We start from the raw sequence: 18,184 nt of genomic DNA, 5'->3' as shown, positions 1-18,184 counted from the left end.
TCCAGCACCTGAAGACAAATAGCCTGGGCGTCACACGCCAAACTCTTCAGATCTTTCACGCCGCCCCCCCCCCCCCACCCTTCACTTTTTTCTTTAGGGACTGACGAATTATAAATCCTCGACTTCACAAAGGAAACTGCAGCTTTACTCCGAATTTCCTGAAGTAATAGATCAAGAAAACACAGAGAAATACAAGGAAAGAAACAACATTTTTACATTTTGTGTACATAAATATACTATGGAAAAAAATATGCAGAGGGGAGAGTATTCAGATTTTTCTTAGGTTCTTAAAATGGTTAGTCATGTATGTCCCCATTTATTTGGAACATTTACTTTCTGATTTTTGCTTTAGTCCTGTAAGGTTTAGGAACATCATGGACTTTGGATTCAGGAGAACTGAACTCACACCCAAATTCAAACTCTTTCTAGTTATGTGACTTACAATAAGTCACTTAACATTTTGAGCTTGAGTTTTCTCACTTGTCAGAGGGGAAAATCATCTGCCTTAGTCACTGCAGCACTCACGGAGATCAGTGACTTATGCGCACTGTTGGAACATAGTAGGTCCTCAAGGAAAATCAGTTTGTATTTCTTCAACACTTGGTTTCCTGTTTGTCTAGGGTTTGCCATTTCTCATTGGGGCAGGAGATAGTCCAAAGGTAGTCTGAGAGCATCCAATTTCATTTTGTGCCTAAGGAAACGACGAGACAATAAAAAGGATAAAAATCCTGATTTAAAAATGCTCACCTAGTCACTACAGTGGTGCTTGGCATGAAAATTATGGATACAAAAGGCCCTGACCCCCTCAGTACCATCCAACATGAGGTATTATAAATGCAGAATGCCCACAGACAATCCAGTGCTGTGAATCATGCAGATCTGAATTGAGTGGTTAGAATATCTTAATTTCACGAGTTTAACAAAAACATGTGAAGACAGCACTAGGGTTCCCTTGGGACCTTATAGGGAAATGTGCAATTGAGGGATTCTGATGTTTCATTAGCTTCATTGTAAATCTGCCTCTGACTATGGGATGTGGGGAATCAGTGCCTTATTATTATTATTATTATTATTATTATTATTACTACTACTACTATGATGGTTATTATATAGACACTACAATCTTAAAATGAATTCGTAACTTCTCCAAACCCATCCCATTTACTTCATTTCTTTCCTGCCTGCTCTACTTGAACTGGCATGTAAACTTGTTTTCTCTGAGTAAGCAATGGGAATGTTGACTTATTTGAACGGGTGTGTGTGCGTATGCTGCCTGAAAAAAAAAGTGCTGGTATGCTATGCGGGTGCATACCAGCGCTGTATACAAGTACAAGAGATATTTTTTCTGTTCAAGTAGATTCCTATCTAATTGGGTAGAGAGGGCTAACATATGAAACAGCAGCAACAAGCTGAAATAAATAAAAAGAAGCGTATCATTCATTACAAACATTTTAAAAATCGGCTAAGTGCTACAAGACTTCAGATAAAAGGGACATCAGTAAAGGCGGACATTGTTGTAAAGGTTACGAAGAGAAAGGAATTGGAAAGTGACAAGTTGGGTTAAGGGGATCATGCTACATTTGTTGGAGAATAGAAGCAACCTCTAGAGAAAGGAAGCCGGTGCTTTGGCGGAACAGTAAAGAAACAAGAATGACTGAAGTAAGTGGAGCTAGGTAAACCCAGCATCTTCACAAGCAGGTAGAAGTGTTTGGGTTTTCTGTGCCTGGAATTACATGACATTGAAGGCTTTTGAGTAAAAACAGTGACAAAATGAAGATGGGGTGGCCTGAGTGACGCTGGAGTCACAGGCAGAAACTTAGAAGACGTCAGCTTTATCTAGGTGAGGATAAAGGCAGTCTGTGCCATGGTGGTGCGTGTGGGACTAGAAAGGAAGGGGCGGATACAGGGACACACAGAAAGTAGAATCTATAGGATTAGGTGACTGACTCCTTGTAAGGGATGAAGGGGAAGGGAGGCAACCGGGAGAAGGGGAACAGACTCTGAACAATAGAGAATGAGGTTAACCTTGGGACTGATTTGAATCTGATGTTACAAGACCTCCAACATTTAACATTTATTGGACATGTCCTGTAAACAGCTGAAGATACAGGATCAGAATTTAAAGGTGTGGCTAGGACAAACAGGGAGGGAGGTAGGGAGGGAGGGAGGGGGAGAGACAGAGAGACAGAAAGAGAGAGAGATAGAGAGAGAAAGGAGACTGATCATAGATGAATACAAGTATAACTCTCATATCATTTGAACTTTGGGAACTATCAACATTGGAGCAAGAATACAATCTAGAAGTACTTTATGAAAAAGCCACACAAGTGAGTATAACGCAGAGGTTACTGATTCGAACAGCTTCTGAGTATTTTGATTGATTTAGAAAGAGTATGAGGTGGACATGTTGCATCTACTCCCCGAAATCTAGTTTTCCTTTTAGTTGGTCCTGCACAAAACGTACTTGTGCATTTTCATAGATGATATTCACTTATGCATTTCTGCATTGGCAGTATGTGTGTGTTCATTTGCTCTAAATCACTCCACAAATGTTTGTGTGTCAGGCACTGTTTGAAGCACTAGGAATTCCTAGGTGTACAATACTAAGTTCCTGGCCTCAAGGAGAAGCTTCGATTCTAGAGGGAGAGACAGACAATAAACAAGCATATATAACGTTCTAGGATAAATGGATGGCAACTGGTTGATAGGAGAATTTGATTTTAATAAAGTGATCCAGAAAGTCCTTTCAGTAGAGGTAATATTTTAGTGAATACCTGCATGAGTGAAGGAGAAAGCCAAGTGACTATCTAAGAAAAGAGTTTTTCAGAATGAGTGAACAGCAATTGCCATGGAACAGCAAAGAGGCCAAAGAGCATGGAGTGGAGTGACTTGGGGAAGGAATATAAGGTAAAGAAGGAGAGGCAGGCAGGTCCGGGTCAGGCAAGGATTTCTTGACCATAGAAGGGATTTTATTCTGAATGTGAGGGAAAGAAACTGGAGGGTCTTCGGGTGAGGAGTGACAGGACATGATTTATGTCTAAAAATAGCACTCTGGCTGCCACATTGGAAAGGGTAGGAGTAGGGAGGGCAGTTAAGAGGCAGTTAAGGATACAGGTTCAAGGTGATGGTAGCCTGGTCCAGGGTGGTAGCAGTGAGAGTGGTGCCAAGTGGCTGGATTCTCCACGTATTTTGCAGGCAGAGCTGACGTGATTGGCTGATGGAAGGAAGGTGGGGTGTGAAAGAAGAGAGGAGTCAAACATGACTGCCATGAACTGATATGAAAAAGACAAGTCATATGGGAAAGTGAAGAAGCTCAATTTTGGACGTATCAAGTGATTTTTGGCAAGTTACTTAACATCCCTGGACATGTTTCCTCATTTGTAAGACAAGGCTCATAACAGAATCTACTTCATCGCGTCAGGCAAGCATTAAACAACAATGCAAGGAAAAATGATCAGAGGCTAGCACTGCATGTTAGGAGTCCAGTTAAAATTAGGTATCAAGAAGTTGAGGAAAAACTTCAATCTTTTAATCTATGACAAAGGAGGCAAGATTATCCCATGGGAAAAAGATAGTCTCTTCAGCCAATGGCGTTGGTGAAAACTGGATGGCTACATGCAAAAGAATGAAACTGGACCACTTTCTTACACTGTACATAAAAATAAACTCAAATGGGGGTGCCTGGGTGGCTCAGCTGATTAAGTGTCCGACTTTGGCTCAGGTCATGATCTCACAGTTTGTGGGTTCGAGCCCTGCATCAGGCTCTGTGCTGACAGCTCAGAGCCTGGAGCCTGCTTCAGATTCTGTGTCTCCCTCTGTCTCTGCTCCTCCCCCGTTCATGCTCTGTCTCTCTCTCTCCTTCAAAAATACATAAAAACACTAAAATACAATAAAATAAAATAAACTCAAATGGATTAAGGACCTAAATGTGAGACCTGAAACCATAAAAATTCTAGAAGAATGAAGAGACAATAGTTTCTCTGACACTGGCTGTGGCAACATTTTTCTAGATAGGTCTCCTGAGGCTAGGTGAACAAAAGCAAAAATACACTATTAGGATACATCAAAATAAAAAGCTTCTGCATAGTAATCAATAAACAAGAAGACAATCTACTGAATGGGAGAAGATATTTGCAAATTATATGTTTGATAAAGGGTTAGTATCCAAAATATATTAAGAACTTATGCAACCCAATACCAAAAAAACCCCAAAACAATCCAACTAAAAAATGGGCACAAGACATGATCAGATATTTCTCCAAAGAATACATGCAGATGGCTAACAGACACATGAAAAGATGCTCAACATCACTCATGATCAGGGAAATACAAATCAAAACCACAATGAGATACCAACTCACACCTGTCAGAATGGCTAAAATAAAAAACACAAGAAACTAGTGGTGGGGAGGATGTGGAGAAAAGGAACCCCTCATGCACTGCCTAGGAATGCAAACTGGGGCAGCCATTGTGGAAAACAGTATGGGGGTTCCTCAATAAAAATAGAATGACTATATGATATAGTAATTCTACCCAAAGAATATGAAAACACTAATTTGAAAGCATATATGCACCCCTATGTATATTGCAGCATTATTTACAATAGCTAAAATATGTTAGCAACCTAAGTGTCCATCCAAAGATGAATGGATACGAAGATGTGGCATATAAATATATATATGTTTATGTGTGTGTGTGTGTGTATATATATATATATATATATATAATGTATATATATATGTATGCATATATATGTGTGTGTGTGTATATATATGTGTGTGTGTGTGTAATATATATATATATATACATACACATATATATATTGCAATATTACTCAGGCATAAAAAAGAATGAAACCTTGCCATTTGTAACAACATGGAAGGATCCAGAGAGTATAATGCAAAGTGAAATAAGTCAGTTAGCGAAAGAAAAATACCATATGATTTCACTCATATGTGGAATTTAAAAAACAAATGAGCACAGAAAAAAACAAACAAAACAACAGACTCTAAACTATAGAGAACAAATTGGCGGTTTATCAGAGGGGAGGTGGGTGGGGGGATGGGTGAATTAGGAGATGGGCATTAAGAGTACACTTATGATGATGATCACTGAGTAATACACAGAATTGTCAAATCACTATATTTTACACCTGAAACTAATATATCACTGTATGTTAATTACACTGGAATTATATTATATATACAACTAATTAATTAATTAACTAATTAAACAAACCCTTCAACCTCACATTATTTCTGAGTCTGAAGAAAAAGGGGGCTTAAAAACTCTTGCTACAAGTTTTTCTCTGTCTCCTCTTGGGTGCTACTTCCTTGGAAGAGAATGTTCATTCTAAATGTCAATCACGTCAGGTGTGCTAAAAATATTAATAATGCCGACAGTGATTGTGACTGAATAAGTAAATGAGGTACAGAAGTGATGGTCATCAGAGAGAAGTTCAAACTGAAATTAGGAGACTACAGAGAAGGGAAAGTGATTTATATTTTGAAGAAAAGAAGAGAAAGAATTTAAAGAATTACTTGAGGGGAATATATTCCGTGAGAAATGATAAAAGGCATTAAAATTAGGAGGATAATCATATGATGATGAAAATCAACACACGTTTTACAAAGTATGGCTTATGACCTTTTGGACATGAAATGACTTGTGGTCACCTTAGTAAAATGAAAAGAGATTATTTAACTGAAGAAACTAAACTCACCAAAATTGCCAGGCAACTGTAAGGGGCTGATTATATCCCCAGTTTTAAGATGACAACAGATACCTTCCCAACACAATCTAGTGTGTTGCTCCCAACTTATCCATATGGTGACAGGAAAGACTGCTAGGTGGATGGATGAACACAAGTGCAGAGGTCTCCATGTCCGTGTTCTGTAGTTTATTCAAAACTGAATTAAGTATCATTAGTTAAATATCTCTCTGGGAAAATGTTTATGGGGAGACATGGGTTTTTAACATGCACATAATTTTAAAACATGATGCTTTTCTCATAAAAGACATTTAAAAAATAAAGTGTCATTATTTACTCCTTTGATAGAATAGAATTAAAAAAGACAATCTACACTTATAGATTAATTTTTGCAAATTAATACTTCCTCCACTTGAAGATAATTATTTGTTTGAGGACAGAGTCATTTTTCAATGACATTCAAATAGTTGGTCCCCTATGACAGATTTTCATACTTGGTTCCAGAAAACCCTTGGTCTTCCTGGAAGCCTTCAAGGGATTTGTGTGTGGGGGGAGGAGGTATCCTGTAGATATTCTTCTGCTTATTTTTTTAAAATTTTTAATGTTTATTTTTGACAGAGAGAGAGAGAGACAAAGCATGAGCAGGGTAGGGGCAGAGAGAGAGGGAGATACAGAATCCGAAGCAGGCTCCAGACTCTGAGCTGTCAGCACAGAGCCCGACACGGGGCTTGAACCCACAGACCGCGAGACCATGACCTAAGCCAAAGTCGGACACTCAATCGACTGAGCCACCCAGGCGCCCCTCTAAGTGTTTCTTAATATAGGTCATTGGGAGGATGTTTATCCCTGAATCAGATTATTTTCACTTCCTCTAATTCTTAGATAGACTTTCTTTCCATTTTCTATTCTAATCACCTACCTCGGCTGCATTTGTACCCAAATACAGGCTCAGAATGGCAAAAATGAACTTAGTTTATTATCACCTTTAAAAAAACGTTAAATTCCAGAATAGGTAACATGCAGTGTTTTATTAGTTTCAGGCGTTCAATGTAGTGATTCAGCATTTCCATATACATCACCCTTTGCTCACCATGAAAAATACACTCCTTAATCCCCACCGCCTATTTCACCCACTCTCCTACCCACACTTCCCCTCTGTTCACCATCAAGTTTGTCCTCTGTAATTAAGAGTCTGTTCCTTGGTTTGTCTCTCTCTCTCTTTCCTTGTTTGGTTTCTTAAATTCCACATCTGAGTGAAATCATGTGGTATTTGTCTTTCTCTGATTTATTTCACATAGCATCTTACTCTAGTGCCATCCATATTGTTATAAATGGCAAGATTTCATTCATTTTTATGGATGAATAATATTTCATTGTGTGTATATATATTCCACATGTTCTTTATTATCACCTTTAAACAGGTACTTAATTGCATTTTAGCTGACCTACACAAAAAAACACACTAAAATGAAACATTATTTATAACCTTCATTCCAAACCTTACTCATCTAGTCTTTGCTTAATTCTATTAAAATTTAAAAATTCTTCATGATACAATTATATATATGATATACATACATAAGCTTATTATCTGTATACAAATATATGTATACATATATATGTATGTATATATGCATATATTTTTTCACATATATATATAAAATTGACTCTTACTATATTACCTATATCATCTACATTTTTATGTTTTTCAAAGTAAATATTCTATGACTTTTATAGCATTTGATAAATTCTCTTCTGTATTGGGTATTATGTATCATTGGTGGGTGTGTAAAACGTGTTGAACAATTTGGCTATGTAAGATGTGCATATGTTAGAATATGAAGTTCTCTCCTTAGATGAATTACTCTTCCGTACAGAAACTTCTATACATATGTACATGGAGGTATGAGCAATAGTACTACTAATAACAGATGCCTGCAATAGCATATAACTGGAAGCAATCTAAATGCCTCTCAAGAGGATAATAGATATATAGATCATGACATATTTGCATACCAGCAAGTAAGAATAAATGATCTTTATGTTTTAGCATGAATACATGTCAAAAATATCATTTTGAGCAAAGTTAGTTGCAGAAGGATACTGCAGTATGGTACCACTTCAGACTTTAAATGTGCAAAACAATAATTAATAATGCCTTAGGTTACTTAAATATGTAATAAGAACATGCAATAAGAGAATGATTCAACACTAAGTTCAGGATTGGAGAATTGCAGGGGGAGTTGGGAGGATCAAGGAGGGGCACACAGTAATTTTACATTTTCTATTTTAAAATAGTAACTTTAATTTTTTTTCTTACTTAAATTAAGTGGTTGATACACGGGTTTCTTGTATGTCTAAAATATTTAATAAAGGTAATATTGCTACCAGTTAATTGATAACATATCTAAAGATAGTTGTAGAGAAAAGGTTTTTAGAAAGCAAAGATACCAATTTCAAATGTTATCCAAACTGTATCGAATCAAAAAACAATGAGTATGTTATGAAAACAGCAACTTAAGTCACATGAGATACCGGGATCAGATTTCCCAGGGTTTGGGTGCATGGACCATTAGCTATAGCAACATCACCTTCGTTTTACAAAAGCAATTAGTACATGCTTCAGTTTTCAAAGTGAGCAATGATTACCTACTCTTAAAAAGTTATTAAAAGCACTTGGCTTTTGACCTTAGAACTCCATTGGTACATGATACTGGGGTCAGCTTTTTGCTATCCTAATAAAAGTTGTCAAACACCATTTTCTTAGACTCCATATAAAAACAGAGACATTGCATAAGTTATTGTGATTTGAAAACATGCACTTTTATGTAGAGAGCTTAAGTAATGGTCTTTTAGGAATCAGTTAAAATATTTTAAGTCAGAATAGGGAGAAAAATATGGAACAAGGAAAAGAAAGCTTACATACAAGGAGAAATTATGCATTGTGAGCTGATTAAACTCAGTATCTCACTTAAGTACAAGATAAGTAAAGAAAAAGAGCAGATAATCACAAAGAAGTTTGAGAGTTGGGGTATGTGTGGGCCGGTGGTAGGGATTAATCACATAAGGCCATGAGGGTTCACTCGGGGAATCTTTACACAGCAAAATAGGAGTTGTGCTCAGGGTCACAGAAATAAAAACATTTTCTGTGAACTGGCCTCACAAGAATGGGAGCTTGGAATGTGTGTGGTGGTGACTGAGGAGGTGGGTGTGTGGCTTAGATTCAACTGTCCTGTCTCCAAGAGGGCAGCATCAGCAAGCAGTGGTTTGCCCTCACCTCCCTGTTAATGCTCTTCCCAGACCACGTGTTCTTTTTTCCTTTCATTCTTTCTTTTTTTAAAAATTAAACTTTTATTTCCCCCTTTCCCCAGACTCTTAAGCTTGGTTCTGATGTGCTGGCTAATCCCTGGGGTATGTACAGAGGGCCCGGTCACGGACTGTTGTTATTATCTTAAATGGTGCAAAGGGCATCTATTACAATAGATTTTCAGGCACTATTTTGAAATAATTTTTCTGAAGTTTACCCTCTGTGTTTATCTTTGGTTGTGCAATGATTATGCTGCGCCAGAGAGCTTTGGTTGGAAACACAGTCTTGGGTTCTAAATAATCAATGCATCAAAAAAAAAAAAAAAAAAAAAAAAAACCCAAAACTGAAGGAATAGAGGAAATGTTTCTCTTTCTTTTGTACCCTACCAAAAAAAGAAAGAAAAAAGAATGAAAACAAATAAGCTTAAAATTATGCAAACTCATGCATATAAATTGCAATTGGTTACTGAATGTACATTTCATAAATTTACAATATCTAAGTGTAAACTTCCCAGTCTTATTTTCCCAATATTGTTGTATGTTCTACCTGTATACAGAGGCAAGAGTGAGGCAAACACTTCGGGTTGTCTTGTCATCCGTCTATATTCTCCAACCTGGTGGTCTTCACTGCGGGCATGTTTTGTTGGTATTTGGTTGGGTGTGGTCTGCAGCCCCAGCATAAAGGAAGGGCCTCAGTTTCCCCCTGTGATTCAGTGTCACGGTACTTTACTCTGGTGCATTCTGGCTCTTAAAAAAGCCCTCTGCATAGATTCAATACAACTAATAACTCTTAGAACATGGTAATCAACCCATGTAAAATAAAACTCGAGAAGATCTGATATTACACACATCCCCACATTGCTGTGGGTTTGGCCCCATCATCTCTCTTCCCCGTCCCCACTGGTTTGTCATCTCATCTGTCCATCCACAAGCTACGCATGAGTCAACATGCATGTGCTAATTTCATTTGGCTGGAATTCCCTAAATGAAATTCTAGCTTCTTTTAAAGCACAAAGGAAGGATGTTTCTACCGCACTCGGCAATTACATGTTAAACTTGTTTTCATCAGTGAAAAATTATAGTCCAAAGACTGTCTTATCAGAGTTGAAAAACAATATGTTTGATGACATCCTTTTCAACCTGAGATGGGCTTCATTTAAAAAAAAAGTTTTATTTTAAATACAGCATATTGTAAGGTAGATTAGGAATGCTCTTACTCATCTAGTTTAGTTTTTTTTTTCTGCCAGATGTTTATGTTGGTGAGAAACCAATAACACTGTCTAGACCTCTAGCGTATAGTAATCAAGCATGAATAGAAAACGTTCAGAGGTCACACTTCAATCTGGACCTACAACATCCTGCTATTCAAAACCAGATTAGAGATGATGGATCATGATAAACAGAACCACATTGAATGCTGAGTCAGTGATTTGAGAGTGGTCTGCAAAAAGCTAACTATGTCACAAAAAATCTGCAAGATAAAACAAAGTCTAGACATCATTAAATGTGCTGAGCTCCTACCTCCACCCCAAGTCGTCAACAACCACATGCTACCTTGTGACTTTCACATCAGCATCCTGTAAATCAGGAATCCTCAATCTTTTATGGAGGAGTTCCTTGAAGTTATGGCTTCCTGAGGCATGTGCGTGTGCGTGTGTGTGTGTGTGTGTGCACTTGCATGTGTTTGAAATTGCCTACATGTGCTCCTGTCAATAAATGCCTGAAAAAAGACAGAGAGAGAAAAGTGATATATGGCATCAGAATGTTCAGAGATCCCCAAGCAAGATTTTACCAAGCAGTAATATGCCATGTTTTTTCACTAGGTCTTGGTGGTTTTGTCTAGAAGTCATTAATTTGTTTTTTATTGAGAGTGTTTCAGTTTTTGACTGAAATAATTTACTGATTAGAAAGTCCTGCTATGGAGGATCAAATTCAACATGAAGATATTTTTACTGTCAAATAATCACGAGTCAGGGTCTGAATCCTGGCACATCACAAAAATGCCTTCTTTGCGCTCTCTGCTTCTTGGCTGCCACTCACGAGTCTTTATGGAACTTTAGATCTGGAACACATTTGAGTTAATGCTAAATGCAAGATGTAGGTCAATGACTGTTTCTAAGAGGGCAAACCTTACTGCTTCCTAAGGTAAAGTGGAGTAAAATCATAGTGGAGTACTTTATGTTTTGTTTGGTTTTTTTAAAAGTTTTATTCAGTGGAGGGAGCAACTTGGTGAGTCAGTCCAGTTACTAGTGTATGAATTTCTTCAAACACTGAGGGACATCCAAAAAACTTACCTGGCTGAAAGTACCAATGCTACTCTGCAAAACAACTTCAACCTGAAATGCCCATATTTACCTTCACACCACCCTCCTGGCATGTGCATGCACACACGCATCACTACTAACACATCCTTATAGTGGCATAGAGACTCTTTTCTGCAATGATTCAAATGCTTCCATTGCCGTGAGCAATAGCGAAAAAGTGATAGCGATGACTTTTTAATTCTTTTCATGTTTATTTTTGAGAGAGAGAACGCACACACACGTGCATGCATGCACAAGCAGTGAAGGGGCCCACAGAGAGGAGGACAGAGGATCCCAAGCAGGCTCTGCACTGACAGCAACGAACCCTATACGGGGCTCAAACACATGAACCGAGAGATCATGACCTGAGCTGAAGTCGGATGATCAACCGACTGAGACACCCAGGCGTCCTGATAATTATGACTTTAAAAGGTAGTTGTATCAGGGAAATTTTAGTGTAAAAACAATGTTCACTCGAGTGCAAATGAGCATGAGTCTAACACTGTACAGAAAAGCAAGTGGTGATAAAACAGTGTGGATATCCTATTGTTATAATACATTTGGACCAGAGGTGAATTGATGCTGCAGAGAGGAGACAGGGAGGGAGGGAGGGAAGGGCAGTACTGATTGGTCAGCAAATACCTTATGGTACCTGTCGAGTCAGGCCTTAGAATCTTGTTTTCTCTGTAGGTCACTTTTTCCTGCCAAACAGACTCCAGAGTACTGAAATTCAGACACAGTTACTACCTTTGCGTCTTTTCTATCTCCTAGCATTCTATCACACAGTCAGGGCACAACCAATATTAGCTAATTTGTAGTTTAATAAAAGATTATTCCCATCCAGTACAAAACCCCTCTTTGTTACTCTTTGCATCAGTGGATGGATGTTTTGTCTGCCTTCTTGACTGTTCAGTGTCTGAGCCATGTCCCATACTTTCTCTTTCTCTAAGCCTCTTATTTGAAAGTGAAACATTCATTCTTAAAAACTTTCCTGCTTTCTTTCATCCTTCAGCCTCTCTACCTGGTCACACTAAGAAACTGAAATTAACTAGATTCTTTGGAATTGGTAGTAAAATCACCCCTAAGAGAAAATGAGGCCACGATACATGAACATATTGTCAGTATTCAAAATATGCTTTAATTACAAATGCGAAAGCTAATAAAAGCAGTATTCATGTAAATTCTTATATTCTTTGGTAATTTTCTCATGGATTTCGTTAATAACTCACTGAATAGGTGATCATTAATTTTCAAACTACTCAAAAGCACTCTAAGGATGTCACTGATCCAAAATGGACTAGAATTTTTAAAGATCATCTTCTATATGGAGCTTCGCTATAATTATCTATTTAATCATTGAATTCTATTTCCTTTCCTTAACTATTTTTATTGCTTAGCTAACATAATTTTGGTTACTGGTAACATTTAATAATATAATAATTATGTTACATTTTCAATACAACTCACCCATCATTATTTTTCTTTTCCTTTAAAAATGCAATATGGATATCTCAACTTATGATGGAAATTCATCAAATTATGATGGAAAAAAGAAGATGTCCTGGTTTCCAGTTCAACTCCCTAAGAAATTCTGTGGAATCACAAAAGACTTGCAACAGTCAATTTCAGTTCTACAGCCCACGTATTTTGAAATCTGAGAGTGATCTCCGCCATCAATTGAGATATTTAAAGTACAACTTCCAATTTTCATTCTGATTTCTGAATCACAAGAGCACCCTATTTTAGCCAGTGACATATTTTATACTTTAGGATACTTAAACTTTGGAAAACATCAGCATATCATCTTCAAAAAATGATTAAAGTTATCGCTCCATGACCTTTTGGAAGTACAATCTTTTGTACTCATGTCCCGTCCCTCCCACTCATGCTTCCCCTCTCTATCTTCAGCATTTTGTAAGACGCAGTTTGTACTCTGAAAACAATAAATCCATCGAGCAGATTTTTAAAAGCTGCATATGCTTTTTCTGATACTGTCCCTTACCACTGTGTCTTCCCTCATCTCCCTGAGAATCAGTGGTTTAAAGAACAAATCAGTGATGAGTTTTAGACAGCCCTCAGTGTTTAAGAGACACTGTTTATTCTTCCTCACTACAGTGGAGTTCACTTTCCCATGTAGGGCCCCTCTCGAGTTCAAAGGTAGAATTCAGGTGTCATATTCATGGCTGGCAGGCAACAGTGCATCTGTCCTATTGTCAACCATTACCTCGCACAGTGCTTTGCATACAATGGGCTCTCAATAAATATATGTGAGATTAATTGGTAATGACTGATAGATTTGGGTGTTTCTGAGTTCTGTACATGGATACTCACTAATAGATTTTTAAGGTAATGCCAAGAAAATACTTAAATGGGAATAAAAACAGTAGTATATACCTCTCTGGATTATTTTCAAGATTAAGTAAGACAATGCCTTTAGAGCTCTCAGCCTAGGTGGTTGTTCACAAGCAACAGGGAAAGAGCACAGGAGGATCAATGCCAACTCCTCTCATCATCATACACAAATAATTCCAGCATGTGCTTCCTGGATGCCATATCATCTTTGTTCAAGAATGACAGGTTACAGAAGACACACAGATGGCCAAAAGGTACATGAAAAGATGCTCGATGTCACTAATAATCAGGGAAATGCAAATCAAAACCACAATGAGGTATCACCTCACACCTGTTAGAATGGCTGGTCTCAAAAAGAGAAGAAATAACAAGTGTTAGTTAGGATGTGGAGAAAAGGGAACCTTCCTGCATTGTTGGTGGGATGTAAATTAGTGCAGTCACTGTAGAATACAATATGGAGGTTCCTCAAAAAATTAAAAATAGAAATATCATATGATCCCTTAATTCCACAACAGGGTGTTTACCCAAAGAAAATGAAAACACTAATTTGAAAAGACATACACTCTTAGGTTTACTACAACATTATTTACAAAAGCCAAGATATAGAAGCAATCCAAGTGTCCATCCATACATGAATGGATAAAGAAAATGTGGTGTGTATACATATATATATATATACATATATATATACATATATATACATATATATACAAATATATGTATATATGTATATATATATATACACATATATATACACATATATATACACATATATATACATATATATACACATATATATACATATATATACACGTATATATATGTATATGTATGTGTGTGTATATATATATATATATATATACACAATATATGGTGTGTATATATATGTGGTGTGTATATATATATACACATACACATATATTATACATATATACATACATATACATATATATAAATGTGTATATTCATATATATATATATAATGGAATATTACTCAGTCATAAAAAAGGATAAGATCTTGCCTTTTACAACAATATGGATGAATCTAGGGTATAATGCTAAGTGAAATAAGTCAGAGAAAGACAGATACCATATGATTTCTCTTATATGTAGAATCAAAAAAAAAACCCAGGACAAATGAATAAACAAAAAATAGAAACAGACTCATAAATACAGAGGCCAATTTGATGGTTGCCAGGTGGCTGGAGGCAGGGTGATGAGCAGAATGTGTGAAGGGGAGTGGGAGATACAGGCTTCCAGTTACGGAATGAATAAGTCATGGGGAGAAAAGGTACAGCATAAGGAATATAGCCAGTGGTATTGTAATAGTGTTGTATGGTGACAGAGGGTAGCTACACTTGTGGGGAGCACAGCCTAACAAATAGAGTTGTTGAATCACTATGTTGTACACCTAAAACTAATGTAACATTGTGTGCAACTAGGCTTCAATAAAAAAAAAAGAATGATAACTATTAAAAGCAAGTGACTATAATCAGAGATTGAAAAACGTATACAATGACAAGTTTAACTTCAAACTATACCTTAATAATTCCTCTGGAATAGAGAGAGCTTCCAGTAGAATGTTCTTTTAAATAAAGTTTTGGTTTTATGATATAGCTTCAGATCCTTAAGCATACCTGTAACTAAATAATATATCCCTTCTACCATGCCTTTGACTTTGGGCACATTTTGTTATTATAGTTATAAGGACCTTTGGCAAAATACTCAGACAGCTTATACATACTATTTTAAATGAAGAAAGTTGCAGAAGTTTTGCTCCAGGAAGGGAGGTGGCCCAAATATCCCTTTCAAGTGGCAGCCTTGACATTTAGCATACTTTTTCCCATTCCACAGCTGCGCCACGTGCTTGAAACCCCAGCCTGCTCATGCTGGTGCTCTATTCCATGTTTGGCTCCATCTATATAGCAATTTTCAAAGCAGGTTCCAACTCGCTTGGGAAGACTTTCAGATATTGTATATGTTGCCCGACAAAGCCATGCAAGGAGTGATTTCTTCATCGTGTGCAAAAACAATTATTCTCAAGTCATTCCGTTTTGCAATTCAGCAAGATCTGCACAGAAGTCATCTTCGTTAGATTTTTCGTTTTTGTTTTTGTTTTTTTCTTCCAGAGGTAAGGAAATAAAGTCAATTTGCCATTGACATTTTACCTTTTATTTTATATTTTTGGACTGGTTGAACTATTTTTGCCCAAAAGGCTTAGACAAATTAGAGTGATGTCATGCTAGCAGGCTGAAACTTCAAAGGACATAGGGCATGGGGAAAAGGGAAGTTGGGTTATAACAACCAAACTGATAGAGTTTCACTCTGGCTTAGCTATATGCCAGTGACTCTTCTAAGCACTCTACACAGTGGCTCATTTAATCTTTGAAACAATTTTATGACATAAGTACTATGACCATCCTCTTTATATTGGTAAGAAACAGACTGACTTGCCCAAAGCTATCCAGTGCAAGAGCCAGGATTCAAACCCAGAAGTCTGATGTCAGAGCAAGCTCTCTGAGCCAATATATTAAGTTTTCTCTCATCAGAGCCGACCTTGACATCAACATGCTCCTCTTTTATTGGAATAGTAATATCTAATTTAATAGATACATACTGCATCTACCCTCCAGAAATGTGACAGGGTCTCATGAAGCACCATTAATGGTTTTCTCTCCAACCCTTTAAAATGTTAACATAGCGTTGCATGCATCCAGGGAAGTCTTTGTTTACTAGAGGAACCTGCATATTTTGAAGCATACATCACTCTTGGTTAAAAGGCATTAAATATGCCCTTACTTGCTTTTCTCTGTGAACCAATGAGCAGAAGACAGTTCACAGGAGTCAGTGTTTGTGGTTTCCCATCATGGGAAATGGGCCAGAATTCCTGATGCCCCATTGAATTGGGAGCCAATGTACTACAGAGCACGTCAGACATTCATTTTGCTAGTGAATTGGAGACCTAGTCAGGTGAAATGTAAAACTCTATTTCACAAAAGATAGAAGATACTGAACAGTCAACAGAATCCCCCAGGGGATCCAACCTCATGTTGAATTTGTTCTATGTCCACTGAACCTCACCTGGATTGAGATTTTCCTAAATTTTCCTGGGGAAAAGCGGGGGACAGAGGATCTGAAGCAGGCTCTGCACTGACAGCAGAGTCCGATGCTAGGCTCGAACCCACAAACCATGAGGTCGTGCGTGACCTGAGCCAAAGTCGGACGCTCAACTGACTGAACCACCCCGGTGCCCTATATTGAATACTTTTTAAACAATCAGTGTGATTTACGCTATGTGAGCTGTTCTTACCTTATTAGATTCCGTGAAATAAAGGCTAATTTATTTAATTTCTTTTTGGTTTATTTCTCCATTCCACTTTGCAAACCGATGAAGTTACGTGCATGTGTGTCATCTGGGTTTTTCTTTCTTTTAGCTTCCCTATCTCTTTCTAGTCTGAATATGTGTCTTTTATTTTTCCTTAGAGGCAGTCTTATTGGCACATCAGTCCAAACTTGTTTGCGGAGTTTGTCAAATATACATCAAGGAATTCCAGCCATCTCATGTATGAGAGCCCAGCATTTCAGTCTAGGAGAATTTTTGACTGCAAGTACTTGGAAGCTGAAGTAAGGATATGGTAGGGATTCTTAATTCAGGGTCTAAGGGTAGAACAGGACGTCCATTAACTTGGATGAGGAAAATTTTCATTTTTATTTTCACAAAACTGTAACTGGAATTTGGTATTTCTTCCAGTTATGAATGTTGACCAACTGTCACCTCCCCGTGCCTCACACACAATGTCATTAGCTGTCCCTGTGACTTTGTCCCCAATAGAAACCAGACTTTTCCATATCACATTACAGTTGGTGCAGCTATCACAAAATATCATTTACACTCATTCCTACCCTAGAGTTTTGGGAGTTATCACACTCACCCCAGATCACACACGATTGTGGTTTTGTGCAATCGACTTCCACAGATGTTCGCATGACATCGTTGCTGGCCCCATTCAGCCACCAAACAGTAAAGTTAAAAGTTTGCACATTGCCGACCCAGATATGGATTTTGCTCCCCAGTATTCTATCTATAATGTTTGGTGACAAGGAGATGAATCAGAGACTACTACATAGTTTAATGCTCTTTTTCTAACTAACGATAACAATCTGCATACTGGTATCTTTAAAAAACATTTAATTTATATTTACTTCCCTATATTTTAAACATCTTCATCTATGATACAATTCACTCATTTTCTATTACTACACAACAATTTTGTGTTTGGAATACCTTGATAACTATATTTTACTATAAATGATTTCCTTCATAATTCTACGTGTTTTATTTATACACCAAAAAATATCATTCTGAGATGTGATCTGCAGGCTTCACCAGGATGCAAAAAAGACCCATTGGCACAAAAAAGACGAAGAAGCCCTATTTGAAAGGATTAAGGGGCAGCAGATCTTCAGGAATGAAATACACCACAAAGGCACGAAGTCTGGGTACCCAACGGGA

General features: G+C 37.4%; 1 protein-coding gene across 8 annotated transcripts in view; it reads right to left on the bottom strand.

Annotated features, from left to right (window-relative positions):
* Positions 1–18,184, bottom strand: part of DLC1 (DLC1 Rho GTPase activating protein) — a 423,086-nt gene that overhangs the window by 159,627 nt on the left and 245,275 nt on the right. The gene's annotated exons all lie outside the window — the stretch shown is intronic.

The sequence above is a fragment of the Acinonyx jubatus genome, chromosome B1 (genome assembly GCF_027475565.1).
Source record: "Acinonyx jubatus isolate Ajub_Pintada_27869175 chromosome B1, VMU_Ajub_asm_v1.0, whole genome shotgun sequence".
Taxonomy (NCBI): domain Eukaryota; kingdom Metazoa; phylum Chordata; class Mammalia; order Carnivora; family Felidae; genus Acinonyx; species Acinonyx jubatus.
This window is presented reverse-complemented; position numbering and strand designations above follow the sequence as displayed.